The 19,015-nt window shown below is 38.7% G+C and overlaps 1 non-coding gene across 1 annotated transcript; it reads left to right on the top strand.

Moving 5' to 3' along the window:
- The first annotated feature begins 2,044 nt into the window (after nt 1-2,044).
- Nucleotides 2,045-2,146, top strand: LOC130034358 (U6 spliceosomal RNA). Its single transcript, XR_008794123.1, has one exon. It is a non-coding gene; the product is annotated as a U6 spliceosomal RNA (small nuclear RNA).
- Nucleotides 2,147-19,015: the final 16,869 nt, after the last annotated feature.

Below are 19,015 nucleotides of genomic sequence, written 5' to 3'. Positions count from 1 at the left end.
GTCAAATACCCATCCCTCCACCAGTGCCCATTTTCCACCACCATGGATAATATCCCCCCCCACTCCCCCTCCCACCCTGCCTCTGTGGCAGGGCATTCCCCTTTGTTCTCTCTCTCCTTTTGGGTGTTGTGGTCTGCAAAAGAGGCATTGAGTGGCAAACATGTTCAGTCCATAGTCTACTTTCAACATGCATTTCCCCTCCTGGGAGGATCCTCCAAACACCCTTTATTTGGTGCTCCCTTCTCTATCTGAACTGCCCTTTCCCCTAGAATACCCGGCTGGCCTCTAAGCTATGGAGTAATCCTCCTGGTGTTGATCTCAGCTATTCTTAGGTATTAATCTCATATTTTGTTGCTTTATATCCCCCAGATGAATGTAATCTTTCTATGTCTATCCCTCTCTTTCTGACTCATTTCGCTTAGCATGATACTTTCCATATTGTACCACTTGTATGTAAATTTCATGTCTTCATCTTTTCTAAGAGCTACATAGCACTCCATTGTGTAGATGTACCAAAGTTTCTTTAACCAGTCATCTGTTCTTGGGCACTCAGGTTTCTTCCAGTTTCTGGCTATTGTAAAGAGTGCTGCAATGAACAAACAAGTGCAGATGTCACTTCGACTACACATTTTTGCCTCTCTGGGGTATATTCCCTGGAGTGGTATCGCTGGGTCAAATGGGAGCTCAATTTCTAATTTTTTGAGAAACGTCCATACTGTTTTCCAAAATGCTTTTTATTGATAATTACAGGGTTTTATGCATAAAACATTCCAATAGCATCTCCTCTACCAGTGTCCCAGTGTACCTTTTCCTGTCCCACCATCTCACAATATACTAAAGACAAGTTCTCAGTCTCTGTTGCCTTTGATGATTTGTTTTTTTTAATTTATATATTACATATGAAGGAGATTATTCCATATATGTCCCTCTATGTCTGACTAATTTTACTCATCGTGAAACTCTCCAGGTCCATTCATATGGCACCAAATTCCATGATTCTTTCTTATAGCTAAGTAGTATGTGTACCACAATTTTGTTATGTGGTGATATGTTCTTGGATACTCGGGTTCTTTCCAAATTTGGGCAATTGTGAATATGAATAATGCTGTAATGTACATAGGAGTGCAAATTCTGTTTGAGTCATGGCTATTTTTCCCTTTTGTTACTACCCTTTCCTTTACCTTCTCTCTTTTACTCTCTCCCCCCTCGGTATATGTGACTTTTCTTTCTTTCCTCAAAAGTTTTAAACTTTAATTGCTGTCTGTGATGTTCACTCCCTCCAACTTCATCCTCTCAGAAAAGTGAATGCTAAAAATGAACGTATTAGCCTCCCTAGGTTGAGAATTCACATTCAATAGGGAGATTCAGGAGACTTAACTCTGTTAACTCAATGAAGCTGTGACAATGGTGGGAATTCATCAATCATGGTAAACAAGGTACTTTTTTCCTTATTAGAAGAAATCATCTCTTACTATTGCATGACACATGTCTATCTTGGTTAGGGTTTCCAAAGTTGGATAAGCTTTTATAATTTTAGAAACTATTCTTTCCATCACCCAGAAAATATGCTGTATGTGGTTGTCTTACATTCATTTAAATCTCCTACAATTCTTTAAAAACACTTTTTATGGTAGTCAATGTTGATGAAAGAATAAACTAGCAAAATAACCCAGTATATGCCTGATCAACTCTAAATAGGAATATGAACTCTACTTTTGTGTGGTGAAAGTTTGGAAACAATGGTCCTTTGTTATTTTATCTTTATGGGATGATGAGCCATAGGTTGTCTAGAATATTGATTAGTTTTAGAGTTTAAGGGTCTCATACCTTGTAACTAAAGTTTAAAACATCAAGAATAAGGATTCATTGGGAAATAATTTTCAAAGGACAAGAATAATTTCTCAATACACTAGTTGCTTCTCCCTGTGAATGTGACATTGAACCATTCATTTAACAAATATTGAAGATGTTTTATTTATACATGTATGTATTTGTGATTGATTTGAAATATCACGGGTTTAGCATTATGATTTTATGTGTTTAAGTGTGTCAATGCACATATACTAAAATTGGAACGATACAGAGAAGATTAGCATGGCCGCTGTGCAAGGATGATATGCAAATTTGTGAAGCATTCCATATTTTTGACCAGTAGGCAAAGAAGCTGTACAAGACCAATATTAAAAGAGTAACTCCTCCGAAGCTTCACTAGATGCCCTTCATAAGTCACAGTAAAATGCCTGAGAGGACGTTCAGATTCTAGAAAGGGAGAAGGGTGACCACCATCTACCGACCTTATCCAGAATCCTTAACCACGATAAGAGGGAACAGTACTAGTGAATTTCAGATTTATACCACTAGATAACCAAAACTACATGAAGAAACAGCGAAAATCTCCACTACAAGGAGAAGACGAAGAAAAGATTCTCAAATCCTCAACCGGGGTTATGTACAAATATGCTCCCTCCGATAAGAATTCCGAGCCAAAATGCAGAGGATGTTCAAGGATCTACTCAAATAATCAATGGAGGAGATATCCAGAAAACTAAAAGAAAAAATGAAAGAAAGAATAGAAAGGATCATTGAGAAAATACAGGAAGAAATGAGAGCAGAAATAAAAAACTATAAAAAAAAGTGTCACAAATAAAGGATTCGATAGATGAAATTAAAAACTCAGTAAGTGCCCTTAGCAGTAGGACAAATACAGCTGAAGACAGTTTCAGTGAGCTTGAAGATAAGCAATAGAAATCCCATAGGGAACAACAAGCAATGGGAAAAGACCTCAATATGGCTCTAAGGAGAATCAGAGACCTAGAGGATGACGCCAAGAGGAACAACATTAGAATCAATGAAGAACCAGAAGGACAGGGAGGCAACCCTAATGAAAACGCCACAGTCAAAGAAATTGTTGAAAAGTTCCCAGAGTTAAAGAATGAACACAACCAGATCCAAGGAGCCAGAAGGGTGCCAGCTAAAAGAAACCCTAATAAAAACACTCAAGGGCATATCATACTCAGAATGAAAGATTCTGTGGACAGAGACACAATACTACAAGCACCAAGGTCAAAGAAGGAAATCATATACAAAGGAGTACCCCTTAGATTTACAGCAGACCTATCAGAGGAAACCCTCCAAGCCTGAAGGCAATGGTGGGATATAGTGAAAAAAACTCAATGAAATGAACGCCTCACCAAGAATACTTTATCCAGCTAAACACTCACTCAAACTCGATGGAACTATACACCATTTTTTAGATAAACAATAGCTCAGGAACTTCATAGACTCAAAACCAAATCTAAAAGAAGGATTAAAGGGGCTCCTGTAAGATAAGAAGGAAAAACACTTATAAACACAACCAATTCCTACAGAAAGATGGCACAAAACCCCATGAAAATAATCTCTCTCAATGTCAATGGTCTAAATGAACCAATCAAGAGACACAGAGTGGCAAAATGGATCCAGAAACTGAAACCAACATTCTGCTGTCTACAAGAAACTCATCTGAACCATCAGAGCAAACACAGACTCAAGGTTAAAGGATGGAAAACAATCCTGAAAGCAAACAGCTCCCTCAAAAAAGCTGGGGTGGCCATACTAGTATCCGACAGCATAAATTTCAGGTTGAAAAAGATTAAAAGGGACAGCCAATACCATTTTCTATTTATCAAGGGATATGTACGACAGAAAGAAATCACACTCTTAATCGAATACACACCTAATGAGGGACCAGCTAAGTACCTAAAACAACTGCTAATAGATCTTAAGGAGGACAGACTATTGTGCTAGCAACACAATAGTAGTTGGGGACTTTAACATCGCCTTATCACCTCTGGATAGATCAACAAGAACAAGACTCAACAAGAAAACATTGACTTTGAAGGAAGGACTAGAAGAGAGGGCTAATAGACCTATACAGGGCTTTACACCCCCAAAAGAAAGAATACACATTCTACTCCAGTACACATGAAACATTCTCCAAAATAGACCAAGTGCTAGGACACAAAACATAACTCAATAGAATCAGGAAGATAAAAGTAGTGTCAGCAATCTTTTCAGACCTTGATGTGCTCAAGATAGAAGTGAATCACACAAAGACATCGAAAAACAAATCAAACACCTGGAAATTAAACAACTCATTGTTGAACAATGAGTGGGTAAAGAAGGCAGTCAAAGACAAAATCAAAAGATACCTGAGAACAAACAAGAATGAAGACATGAGCTACCAGAACCTATGGGCAGCAGCTAAAGCTGTGCTAAGAGGAAATTTTACAACATTGCAAGGAAAGAAGAAGGGGCATACATAGATAACCTAACCAAACAGCTCAAGATCTTAGAAAAAGACCAACAAAAGGAATGCATAATTGGCCTAAGGAAGCTGTACCTCATGATGTATCACTAATAAAAATAAAAAAAAATCTTAGAGCAGTAATTAATGACATGGAAACCAAAGAAACAATCCAAAAGGTCAATGAAACCAAGCGCTGGTTCTTTGAGAAAATAAATAAGATTGATAAGCCACTATCAAGACTCACAAAGAAAGAAAGAGAACCGTAATAAACTGAATCAGAAATGAAAAGGGGGACATTACAACGAAATCCAAAAGACCATCAGAGACTACTTTGAGAGTCTGCATGCCGAGAAAAAAGAGAACCTAGAAGTAATGGATAAATTCCTGGACTCGTATAATCTCCCAAGATTGAATCAGGAAGACTTGGGATACCTGAATAGACCTATTCATATCAAGGAAATTGAAGCAGTAATCAAAAGTCTTCCCAAAAAACAAAAGCCCAGGCCCAGATGGGTTCACTAGGGAATTCTTCCAAACATTCAAAGAAGACCTTTTGCCAGTTTTCCTCAAGATTTTCCAGGAAATTGAAAAAAAAGGAACTCTCCGAAACAGCTTGTATGGGGCACATATCTCCCTAATACCTAAACCAAACAAAGACAACACCAACAAAGAAAACTGTAGGCCAATATCCCTAATGAACACAGATGCAAAGATCATCAACACAATATTAGCAAATAGAATCTAACAACTCATCAAAAAGATCATACACCAGTGGGATTCATCCCAGGAATGCAAAGATGGTTTAACATTCGGAAATCAATCAACATAATCCATCATATCAACAAAAGTAAAAATAAAAACTATATGATCATATCAATAGATGCAGAGAAAGCTTTTGACAAGATCCAGCACCCGATTATGATGAAAACTCTCACCAAAATGGGTTTTGAAGGAACTTTCCTCAAGATAGTCAAAGCCACCTACAACAAACCCATGGCAAGCATTATCCTCAATGGGGAAAAACTAAGGGCCTCTCCTCTAAGATCAGGGATAAGGCAAGGATGCCCACTATCACCACTTCTGTTTAACATAGTACTGGAAGTACTTGCAATAGCAATTAGGCAAGAAAAAGACATTAAATGTATCCAGATAGGAAAGGAAGAAATCAAACTCTCACTATTTGCAGATGATATGATACTATATCTCGAGAATCCTAAATCCTTTACCAAGAAACTCCTAGAAACAATAGTCTTGTACAGTAAAGTCTCAGGCTATAAAATCAACACCCACAAATCCATGGCCTTCCAATATGCAAATAATGAGAGAGAGGAAAGAGACATGAAAAAAATAATCCCGTTCACAATTGTGCCCCAGAAAATCAAATACCACGGAATCAGCCTAACTAAAGAGATAAAAGATCTCTACAAAAAAATACAAAACGCTACTTTATTAAATAAAAGAGAACACAAGGGAATGGAAACGTATCCCCTGCTCATGGATAGGAAGAATCAGCATCGTCAAAATGGCAATACCCCCGAAAGCATTATACAGATTCAATGCGATCCCTATGAGGATACCCATGAAATTCTTCAAGGAAATAGATCAAGCACTTCTGAAATTCATATGAAACAACAAATGCCCATGAATAGCTAAAGTAATTCTTGGGAAAAAGACATAGGGAGGCATTACCCTCCCCAACCTCAAACGCTACTACAAAGCGGTAATAATTAAAACAGCATGGTACTGGAACAAAGGCAGGGCCACAGACCAATGGAAAAGGGCGGAATATCCATACACAAAAGACATAGGGAGGCATTACCCTCCCCAACCTCAAATGCTACTACAAAGCGGTAATAATTAAAACAGCATGGTACTGGAACAAAGGCAGGGCCGCAGACCAATGGAACAGGGTGGAATATCCATACACACAACCCTAAATGTATGAACAACCTTTGATAAGGGAGTAAGAAAAAAGCCTCTTTAACAAATGGTGCTGGCATAACTGGACAACCGCATACAAAAAAATATGGGCTTAGACCTCGATCTAATACCATGCACAAAAGTCAGATCAAAATGGATTAAAGATCTCAACATCAGGCCAAGATCCATAAGATACATTGAAGACAATGTCGGCAAAACCCTCCAGGTTATTAAGGCTGGTGGTATCTTCAAAGACTACACTCCACTGACCTACCAAGTGGAAACAGATATAAACAAATGGGACTATGTTAAATTAAGAAGCTTTGGCACATCAAAAGATACAATAACCAGAATACAAAGACAATCTACAGAATGGGAAAGGATATTTACCTAATACCCATTTGATAAAGGGTTGATATCAAGAATATACAAAGCACTGGTTGAACTCTACAAGACAAAAACATCTAACCCCATCAAAAATGGGGCGATGAAATGAAGAGAAACTTTCCCTAAAAGAAATCCGAATGACTAAAAGGCACATGAGATAATACTCTACATCACTAATAATCAGGGAGATGCAGATAAAAACAACAATGAGATATCATCTCACACCAGAGAGACTGGCCCACAACCAAAAGAACAAAAGCTACTGGTGTTGGTGTGGATGTGGCCAGAAAGGGACTCTCCTTCATTGCTGGTGGGAATGCCAACTGGTTCAGCCCTTTTGAAAAACAGTATGGACAATCCTCAAAAATTAGAAATTGAGCTCCCATTTGACCCAGCAATACCACTCCTGGGAATATATCCCAGCGAGGCAAAAAAGTACAGTAGAAATGACATCTGCACTTTTGTTCATTGTTGCACTATTCACAATAGCCAAAATCTGGAAAAACCCGTGTGCCCAAGAACAGATGACTGGTTAAAGAAACTTTGGTACATCTACACAATGGAGTACTATGCAGCTATTAGAAAAGATGAAGTCATATAATTTACATACAAGTGGTACTACAAGTATCATGCTAAGCGAAATGAGTCAGAAAGAGAGGGACATTCATAGAAATATTGCATTCATCTGGAGAATATAAAGTAACAAATTGGGGACTAACACCCAAGAATAGCCGAGATAAGTACCAAGAAGTTTACTCCATGGCTTGGAGGCCAGCCGCACACAATAGGGGAAAAAGCAGCTTAGATAGAGAAGTGAGCAACAAATAAAGGGTGTTGGATGGATCCTCCCAGGATGGGAGATGCATGCTGAAAGTAGACTATAGACCAAACATGATAGCCACTCAATGCCTCTTTTGCAAACCACAGCACTCAAAAGGAGAGAGTTCAACAGGGAATGCCCTGCCACAGGGATGGGGTGGGATATGGGGTGGGGGGTGGGTGGGAGGGATGCTGGGAGCATTGGAGGTGGAGAATGGGCACCGGTGGAGGGGTGGGTACTCAATCATTGTATAACTGAAATAATTAGTAAGTCTACAACTATACTTCATGGTGTTTCACTAATAAAAATTAAAAAATTTAAAAAAATTTTTTAAAAATGTGTGTCATCATTCCCACCACAAAAGTTCTAGTGGCATCTCACAACCAAAATTACTACTCTGCTCATATTTCCACACTTCATTCTCTTTCCATCTGGTAACTGCCATATTTTTTAAAGTCTGAGAGTTAGATTTAATTGTTTCCTGTGGGATTGCTTCTTTTTATCGCTCTACTCATATCACATGTTCGAGCGAAACCATCTAAATTTCACTTTTTTATTTATTTCACTTTGCATCACTGTCACTGTCCTCCCATTGTTCATCGATTTGCTCGAGTTGGCCCAGTAACTGTGTTTGGCATATAGAATACTTCACTTTGCATAACTCAAATTCTGCCCATTTGAGTCTAATGGCACAATTCAATTTTGTTTTTTTCTTAAGACACACCCAGTTGTGCTTAAGGCTCACTCCTGGCTCTGTGCTCAAGGATAACTCTTGTATGGCCCAGGTGACCATATAGCATGACATGAATAGAGCTCTGTCAGTCGTGTGCAAGGCAAGCACCCTCCCCACTATTCTATTGCTCTGGCCCCACAGCTTCATCTTTGCATGATGGAGTATGATTCCATCTAGCATGTATATAATAATTTCCTTATACAGTCTTTTGCCCCCGCGCCTGGGTGTCCCTCGCCGGACCCCTTGGAGGGGAGCGGGTTGAGCTTTCCTCCCCGCCCCGACCGGGGCTCCGGCAGCCGAAAACCTCCAGGACCAGCCACCACCATGCTGAGACCACTCTCCGCACACATGAAGGTACTGGCAGAGGGACAAAGCCACGCGGGTTCCAGGGCCGAGACCTCCAAGCCTACTCGGATTGGAGTCGAGCATCTTCCATCCAGATCCTCCAAATTCCAGCAGGCGGGGGTCACACCCACTACCTGGCCCCTGGCGCCGTGTAATCCCATCAGCGGCCAAGACTCAGAGACTATAAAATCCAGATCCCGGAGGAGAACACTGCAGTCTTTTGCCCCCGCGCCTGGGTGTCCCTCACCGGACCCCTTGGAGGGGAGCAGGTTGAGCTTTCCTCCCCGCCCCGACCGGGGCTCCGGCAGCCGAAAACCTCCAGGACCAGCCACCACCATGCTGAGACCACTCTCCGCACACATGAAGGTACTGGCAGAGGGACAAAGCCACGCGGGTTCCGGGGCCGAGACCTCCAAGCCTACTCGGATTGGAGTCGAGCATCTTCCATCCAGATCCTCCAAATTCCAGCAGGCGGGGGTCACACCCACCACCTGGCCCCCTGGCGCCGTGTAATACCATCAGCGGCCAAGACTCAGAGACTATAAAATCCAGATCCCGGACATCTTATCAGAACTTTTTTTATGACATCTTATTATCTCATTCCTACTTTGGACAAACTTGCAGGCTTCGAATGTAGCCTGCCCACAGGGCAGAGTCTGGCAAACTCCCCGTGGCGTACCAAATATGCCAAATACCAGTAACAATGATGGGTCTCATTCTCCTAAAGAGCCGTGAATATAATCTCAAGGCTAGGTTGAAAGAGACGTTACTGGGGCCTGCTAGAGGCAATCGACGATTAACAGGATGATGAAATGAAAATGAAAAAAATACAGTCATCGGTTGATGGGCATTTAGGGTTGTGAATCATGATGCTATGAACACAGAAATGCAAAGATACTTTTGAATCTGTCATTAATGCTTTTCTTGATTTCATTGACTCTTTATTCCAATGATTTCTCAAGTCCAGTGAAAATGGAAATGGCTATAACTTTTAGGTCAACTTTTAGCAGCAGAGTCAGTTCTGATATACCCAAAGACTTTCATGGACTTCTGTCCCATCTCTTGAAGAATCTGAGTTCCTTTGTGTTTTCGTTAATCCTAGTACATTTTGGGTGCTAGAACTGGAACTTTCTTCCAGGTGATCTGAGTAATGATCTGGTGTTCCAAGTCTCTATATCAAGCAAATGCTTATGAGTCTACTGATTTAAGGCAGTTATCCTGCTTTCTGAGTATTTCTCAGCAATATTATTGGGGCTACAGCTAGGTCTTATAAATAGGCTTTGGGGACTTGCAGGAGGTACAGCAGGAACTTGTGGACTCACACTAGGTGGGGGGAGCATAAGAGGCATGGGGAGGTGAGAAGGTGCCAAGAAGCAAACATAAACAGATATTGATGATGGCTAGAATCCTGATGGGCAGGCAGAAGAAGCAGGAGTGAACCCAATGGGATGATTATCTCTGACTGGGGTGGGTAAGGAGAGAGGGTAAATGAAAAATACTTTTCTTAATGTAAAAAGTATAAAATATTCATTACTGAAAATTAGAATTTATAAAAGTGTAAAAATGAAAATAACTATGAGGATAATATTATTTTCGTATATAACTTTCCAGACTCCTTTCCACTCATATTAATTTCTCCTCTTTCTCCTTCTTCATACACACAATCACACAAATGGTGGCCATGCTACATTATAGCAATTTCAAATATTAGTGGCTTCATATGATACAGTAGGAAAAAAGTTTTCTTTGATTTGCATTAAATAGCAACTTAGGTGAATAAAAGCTTTTGCCGATCAGATATAAATATTTAATGCCACTTAACTAGATCATAATTCTTCTTAAAAGGAATGTGATTAAGAGGAATGACAACATTTTTCTAATTGGGACGGAAATGTGTTTTTTTCTGACAGTCTTACTTTGAACATTTTTAAGATTACACTGTGTACTCTTTATTAAAACATAGTATACTATTAATTAATATTAAATTATGCATATAGAGCTTAATTGCCTTATTAAAGATTAATAAAATTCTGCTTTCTAATTTTGACATTTTTCAAAACTGTCTCCTTTCTGTTATGAGCACCCCATATACTATTATAATTGGTAATAAATTCAACTTTTTATAAAATTAAGAAGAGGTGTCAAAGAATTATTTTATATTTATCTACATTTTACCATTTATAATATAAATTATTCCTCTATATAAGAATTTCTATCATTTTTAAAGCTGAGAAGAATTCCTTAATATATATATAATATTTTATTTATCAAATCATTATTTTTTGGGCACTTAGGTTTTTTCCAGATCTTGGCTACTTTGAATTGTTCTACAATTAATATAGGAATGCAATACTTTTTGAAATATTAATTTGAGACTCTTGGAGGAGATGCCAAGAAATGTAATTTATGAGTTATTTGGAAGCTCAACTCTAAAAAATTTTTAGAAGTCTACATAGTGATTTACGTAGTGACTGAACAAGATGACATTCCCACTAAGGATGAGTGTTCCTTTTTAAAAAATTAATTAATTAATTGATTAATTTTATTAGTGAATCACCATGGGGTACAGTTACTTATGAACTTATGAACTTTTGTGTTTGCATTACAGTCACACAATGACAATTTACCCATTTCTCCACCAATATCTCTTCTCCCCCACCATGTTTTCAGCATACCTCTCACCACCTGCACCACATCCCCCCTTAATCCCCACCCCCGCCTCTGCGGCAGGGAATTCCCTATTGTTCTCTTTCCTTTTGGATGTTGTGGTTTGAAATAAAGGTATAGAGCGGCCATAGTGTTCGGTCTATAGTCTACTTTTGGCACGCATCTTTCGACCTGAATGGGTCCTCCCAACATCCTTTACTTCGTGTTCACAGCTCTATCTGAGTTGCCTTTCCTCCCCAGCATGTGAGGCCAGTTTCCAAGCCATGGAGCAGACCACCTGATCCTTATATCTACTACTCTTGGGTGTTAGTTTCCCATTCTGTTACTTTATATTCCACAGGTGAGTGCAATCTTTCTATGCCTATCCCTCTCTTTCTGACTTATTTCACTTAACATGATACTTTCCATGTAGTAACACGTGTAGGTTAATTTCATGACTTCATCTTTTCTAACAGCTGCATAGTACTCTATTGTGTAGATGTACCAAAGTTTCTTTAACCAGTCATCTGTTCTTGGGCACACGGGTTTTTCCAGATTTTGGCTATTGTAAACAGTGCAGCAATGAACATACAAGTGCAGGTTTCATTTTTACTATACTTTTTTGCCTCTCTGAGATATATTTCCAGGAGTGCTATTACTGGATCAAATGGGAGCTCAATTTCTAAATTTTTGAGAATCGTCCATACTGTTTTCCAAAAGGGCTAAACCAGTTGACATTCCCACTATCAGAGAAGCAGATTCTCTTTCAGCCCACATTCGTGCCAACACAGGTTGATTTTGTTCTTTTGAATGTGTTCTAGTCTCTATAGTGTGAGATGATATCACATTGTTGTTTTGATCTGCATCTCCCTGATGATTAGTGATGTAGAGCATTTTTTCATATGCCTTTTTCCCATTGGGATTTCTTCTTTGAAAAAGTGTCTGTTCATTTCATAACCCCATTTTCTGATGAGGTTGGATGTTTTCTTGTTGTGGAGTTCAACCAGTGCCTTATATATGCTTGATATCAACTTCTTATTGGAAGCATAATTGGTGAATTTACTTTCCCATTCTGTAGGCTATATTTGTATTTTCTTTTGAGGTAGAGAAATTTCTTAGTTTAATATAGTCTCATTTGTTTATCTCTGTTTCCATTTACTTGGCCAGTGGTGTGTCATCTTCGAAGATACCTTTAGTTTCAATGTCGTGGAGGGTTTTGCCAATCTTGTCTTCAATATACCTTATGGATTCTGGTCTGATCTTGAAATCTTTAATCCATTTTTATCTGACTTTTGTACATGATTTCAGGTAGAGATCTGGGCCCATTTTTTGCAAGTAGCTGTACAGTTTTGCCAGCGACATTTGTTAAAGAGGCTTTCCTTGCTCCACTTCACATTTTTTGCTCTCTTATCAAAGATTAAATGATCTTATATTTGGGGGTGTGTGTCAGGATATTCAACCCTGTTCTATTGGTCTGTGGCTTTGCCATTGTTCCAGTACCATGCTGTTTTAATTATTACTGCTTTGTAGTAGAGGTTGAGTTTGGGGAGGGTGATTCTTCCCATTTTCTTTTTCCCAAGAATTGCTTTAGCTATTCGTGGGGCTTATTGTTCCATATGAATTTCAGGAGTGTTTGCTCTATTTCTTTGAAGAATGTCATGAGCACCTTTATAGGGATCACATTGAATTTGTACAATACTTTGTGGAGTATTGCCATTTTGACAATGTTAATTCTCCCAATCCACGAGCAGGGGATATCTTTCCTTTTCCTGGTGTCCTCTTTTATTTCACGAAGTAGAGTTTTGTAGTTTTCTTTGTGCAAGTCCTTTACCTCCTTAGTTAAGATGATTCCTAGGTACTTGGTTTTCTGAGGCATGATCGTGAATGGTATTGTTTTTTTCATGTCACTTTCTTCCTCTCATTATTTGTGCATAGGAAAGCCATGGACTTTTGAGTATTGATTTTATAGCCTGCAACTTTACTATACAAGTCTATTGATTCTAGGAGTTTCTTTGTAGAGGTTTTAGATTTCTCAAATTATAGTTTCATATTATCTGCAAATTGTGAGAGCTTGATTTCTTGCCTTCCTACCTGAATGCCCTTAATATCTTTTACTTGCCTAACCACTATTGCAAGTACTCCCAGTATTATATTAAACAGAAGTGGAGAGAGTGGGCATCCTTTTCCTGTCCCTAATCTTAGAGGGAAGGGTCTCAATTTTTCCCCATTGAGAATAATGCTTGCCATAGGATTGTGGTAGATGGCTTTGACTCTATTGAGGAAAGTCCCTCTATACCCATTTTGGCGAGAGTTTTCATTATAAATGGGTTCTGGATCTTGTCAAATGCGTTCTCTTTATCTATTAATATGATCATATGTTTTTATATTTTCTTTTGTTGATGTGTGAATTATGTTGGTTGATTTCCAAACCATCCTGAACCCCCGGGATGAATCCAACTTGATCATAATGTTTGATCTTTTTGATGAGTTGTTGAATTCTATTTGCCGGTATTTTGTTGTGAATCTTTGTATTCATGTTCATCAGAGATATCTGCCTGTAGTTTTCTCTTTTTGTGGTGTCTTTGTTTGCTTTTGGTATTATGGAGCTATGAGCCTCATAGAAACTATTTGGGAGAGTTTCTGTTTCTTCAATTTCCTGCAAAAGCTTGAGAAGAACTGGCAATAGGTACTCTTTAAATGGTTGGAAAAATTCGCTAGTGAATCCATCTGTACCCTGGCTTTTGTTATTGGGAAGACTTTTGATTATAGTTTCAATGTCCTTGATATTAATGGGACTATTTAAGTATTCCAGTTCTTCTTGACTCAGCGTTGGGAGATTATAGGCATCCAGGAGTTTATCCATTTCTTCTAGTTTCTCCTGTTTTTTGCTATACAGACTTTCAAAGTAATCTCTGATGAACTTTTGAATTTCTTTGGTTTCTGTTGTGATAGCCCCCTTTTCATTTCTGATCCGGTTTATTAGAGTTCTCTCTCTCTCTTTCTATGTGAGTCTTTCTAGTGGTTTATCAATCTTGTTTATTTTCTCGAATAACCAGCTCTTGGTTTCACTGCTCTTTCAGATTGTGTTTTGGGTTTCCGTGCGTGTGTTCCTTTTATATCACATCTACATCTCCACCAGTACTGCCTCGTTCTACACATTTTGATGAGTGACATTTTCTCTGGTATTCTGTTATATCTAATTGTTGTTTTTATGTGCATTTCCATCTTTATAAATGGCAGAGAGCACTTTTTAGTGTACCTTTGGACATCTATGTTTTTTGATGAAATGTCTATTCAATTATTTTACCGATTTTTATGGAGTTATTTTTGTTGTTGCTAAGTTTCACAAGTGCTTTATAGATATTGGATATCGGTCATTTGTAGATGTCTGGTGAGTCAGTATATTCAATAGGATATTCTTTTATTCTAAAATTATTTCTTTTGCAGTGCAACAGATTCCTAATTTGATGTGGTCCCATTTGTTTATTTATGCTTCTGTTTTCTTGGCTAATAGAACTGAGCAATTGAAGATATCTTTAGAGTCAATACTATTCAGAGTCCTTCCTACGTTTTCCTCAATGCAAACTTTGGAGAATTTATGGATTCATATCTAATACTGATGTCATTAATCCATTATGAATGGTAAGATAGGGATCTGAGTTAATTTTTGTTCTGTTTTTCATGGGGCTAATTAGTTTTTCCAGTATCATTTGTTAAAGAACTACCCTTGTTCCATTTTATACACCTAGATCTTTTGTCAAAGATTAGATGTCCGTATACATGGAGATCTGTCTCTAGATTCCCAATTTTATTCCATGGTTCTTGAGTCTTCCTTTATGCCAGTACCAGAAAGAAAAGTCTTACATCATTTTCCGCAGGATTGCTTTGGCTATTCAGGTGGGTTCGTTACTCCATATCTTTAGAGAGTATTTTGTTCATATCTTAAAAAATTGCCATTGGATATTTCTTAATTTTTATTTAACATTTTTAATTGAATCACCATAACTACAAAGTTGTTCATGATTGGGTTTCAGTCATACAATTTTCAAACATCCATTTTTTTCACCAGTGTAAATTTCCCAACACATGTCTCCAGTTTCCCTCCCTCCCACCCATCCTGACTCTATGGCAGACAGTTTTATTCTCCCTTCCTCACTCCCTCTCTCATTCCTTTTTATTTTTAGCATGATACTCTGATTTCCCATGTCCATCTATGTGTAAAGAAATTTCATGACTTCAGTTTTCCTAACACCTGAATAATATTCCATTTTGTAGATGTACCATAATTTCTTTATCCAGTTATCTGTTCTCAGGCACTTGCCATGAGAATTTTTTTAACTTTTTGTTGATTGAGGTTCTCTGATTTATAACACTTTTGATGACGGTTTTTCATGCACATAATCTCAACATCATACCTACACCAATGTACCTCAAGGACACCAAAGACTCTTCCTTTCAATTCCTCCCAATGATCTCAGTTGTGTGGATCAGTTCTCTGTGTGTGATCTTTGGACCTTTGTTGATACCTTGCTGTATATCTCTTTTTTTATTTTTTTATTTTTATTTTTATTTTATTTATTTATTTTTTAGTGAAACACCATGAGGTACAGTTGTAGATTTACAATTTTTTGTGCTTGGGTTTGATTATACAATGATCAGATACCCATCCCTCCACCAGTGCCCATTTTCCACCAACATGGATAATATCCCCCCCACCCCCATCCCCCCATCCCCCCCTGCCTCTGTGGCAGGGCAATCCCCTGTGTTCTCTCTCTCCTTTTGGGTGTTGTGGTCTGCAAAAGAGGCATTGAGTAGCAAACATGTTCAGTCCATAGTCCACTTTCGACATGCATCTACCCTCCTGGGAGGATCCTCCAAACACCCTTTATTTGGTGTTCCCTTCTCTATCTGAGCTACCCTTTCCTCTAGAATGCCCGACTGGCCACTAAGCTATGGAGTAATCCCCCTGGTGCTGATCTCAGCTATTCGTGGGTATTAATCTCATATTTTGTTACTTTATATCCCCCAGATAAATGCATTTTTTCTATGTCTATCCCTCTCTTTCTGACTCATTTCGCTTAGCATGATACTTTCCATGTTGTACCACTTGTATGTAAATTTCATGACTTCATCTTTTCTAACAGCTACATAGTACTCCATTGTGTAGATGTACCAAAGTTTCTTTAACCAGTCATCTGTTCTTGGGCATTCAGGTTTCTTCCAACCAGTCATCTGTTCTTGGGCATTCAGGTTTCTTCCAGTTTCTGGCTATTGTAAAGAGTGCTGCAATGAACAAACAAGTGCAGATGTCACTTCGACTATACATTTTTGCCTCTCTGGGATATATTCCCAGAAGTGGTATTGCTGGGTCAAATGGGAGCTCAATTTCTAATTTTTTGAGAATCGTCCATACTGTTTTCCAGAAGGGCTGAACCAGTCGACATTCCAACCAACAGTGAAGGTGTGTCCCTTTCTCGCCACATCCGCGCCAGCATCGGTTGCTTTTGTTCTTTTGAATGTGTGCCAGTCTCTGAGGTTTGAGATGGTATCTCATTGTGGTTTTGATCTGCATCTCCCTGATGATTAATGATGTAGAGCATTTTCTCATGTGCTTTTTTGCCATTCGGATTATTTCTTTGAGAAAGTTTCTGTTCATTTCATTGCCCCATTTTTGGATGGGGTTGGATGTTTTCTTCTTGTGGAGTTTAACCAGTATTTTGTATATCCTGGATATCAACCCCATGTCAGATGTGTATTCGGCGAATATCCTTTCCCATTCTGTAGACTGTCTTTGTATTTTGGTCACTGTTTCTTTGGAGGTGCAGAAGCTTCTTAGTTTATGATAGTCCCATTTATCTATCTCTGTTTTCACTTGCTCGGCCAGTGGCGTGGGATCTTTGAAGATACCATTAGCTTCAATGTCATGGAGGGTTTTGCCAACTTTGTCTTCAATGTACCTTATGGTTTCTGGTCTGATGTTGAGGTCTTTAATCCATTTTGATCTTACTTTTTTACACGGTGTTGGGCAGAGTTCTGAGCCCATATTTTTGCATGTAGCCGTCCATTGATGCCAGCACAATTTGTTAAAGAGGCGTTCCGTCCTCCACTTCACATTACTTGCACCTTTATCAAAGATTAGATGATCATATGATTGAGGGGAGATGTCAGTGTATTCAACCCTGTTCCACTGGTCTGCAGTTCTGCCTTTGTTCCAGTACCATGCTGTTTTAATTATTACTGCTTTGTAGTACAGTTTGAAGTCAGGGAGGTTGATTCCTCCCATTTTCTTTTTCCCAAGAATTGCTTTAGCTATTCGTGGGGGCTTATTGTTCCATATAAATTTCAGGAGTGTTTGCTCCATTTCTTTGAAGAATGTCGTGGGTATCATTATAGGGATTGCATTGAATTTATACAATGCTTTCGGTAGTATTGCCATTTGGACAATGTTAAGTCTCCCGACCCATGAGCAGGGGATATCTTTCCATTTCCTCATGTCCTCTTTTATTTCCTGAAGTAGCGTTTTGTAGTTTTCTTTGTACAGGTCCTTTACTTCCTTAGATAAGCTGATTCCTAAGTACTTGATTTTCTGGGGCATAATTGTGAACGGGATTGTTTTTTTCATGTTGCTTTCTTCTCTCTCACTGTTTGCATATAGGAAAGCCATGGACATTGGGGTATTGATTTTATAGCCTGCAACTTTACTATACGAGTCTATTGTTTCTAGGAGTTTTTTGGTGGAGGTTATTGGGTACTCTAAGTAGAGTATCATATCATCTGCGAATAGTGAGAGCTTGATTTCTTCCTTTCCTACCTGAATGCCCTTTATATCTTTTTCTTGCCCAATTGCTATTGCAAGTACTTCCAGTACTATATTGAACAGCAGTGGAGATAGTGGGCATCCTTGTCTCGTCCCTGATCTTAGAGGGAAGGCTCTCAGTTTTTCCCCATTGAGGATGATGCTTGCTGTAGGCTTGTGGTAGATGGCTTTAATTATGTTGAGGAAGGTCCCCTCTATACCCATTTTGGCTAGGGTTTTCATCATAAAGGAGTGCTGGATCTTGTCAAATGCTTTCTCTGCATCTATTGATATACTCATATGCTTTTTATCTTTTCTTTTGTTGATATGATGGATTATGTTGATGGATTTCCGAATGTTGAACCATCCTTGCATCCCTGGGATGAATCCTACTTGGTCATGGTGTATGATCTTTTTGATGAGTAGTTGGATTCTTTTTGCTAGTAGTTTGTTGAGGATCTTTGCATCTGTGGTCATCAGGGATATCGGTCTGTAATTCTCTTTCTTTGTGGTATCTCTGTCTGCTTTTGGTATCAGTGTGATATTTGCTTCGTAGAAACTGTTCGGAAGTGTCTTTGATATTTCAATTTCGTGGAAAAGCTTAAAGAGGATTGGGAGTAAGTCCTCTTTAAAGATTTGGAAGAATTCACTAGTGAATCCATCCGGACCAGGACTTTTGTGCTTGGGGAGACTTTTTATTACCATTTCAATTTCCTTCATAGTGATAGGTCTGTTCAGGTATTCCAGGTCTTCTTGGTTCAGCCTTGGGAGTCTGTAGGAGTCTAGGAATTTATCCATTTCCTCGAGGTTTTGATGTTCCGTGGCATACAGTTTCTCAAAGTACTCCCTGAGGATCCTTTGAATCTCTGTAGTTTCTGTTGTAATGACCCCCTTTTCATTTCTGATTCAGTTTATTAGGGTTTTCTCTCTCCCTTTCTTTGTGAGTTTTGTTAGAGGCTTATTAATCTTGTTAATTTTCTCGAAGAACCAGCTCTTGTTTTCATTGATCTTTCGGATTGTTTTTTGGGTTTCCATCTCGTTAATCTCTGCTCTGAGTTTTATTATTTCCTTTCTCCTGTT

Source organism: Sorex fumeus, unplaced genomic scaffold, assembly GCF_029834395.1.
Source record: "Sorex fumeus unplaced genomic scaffold, SorFum_2.1 ptg000058l, whole genome shotgun sequence".
Taxonomy (NCBI): Eukaryota; Metazoa; Chordata; class Mammalia; order Eulipotyphla; family Soricidae; genus Sorex; species Sorex fumeus.
The sequence above is the reverse complement of the archived record's forward strand: the minus strand, read 5'-3'. Positions and strand labels throughout refer to the sequence as shown.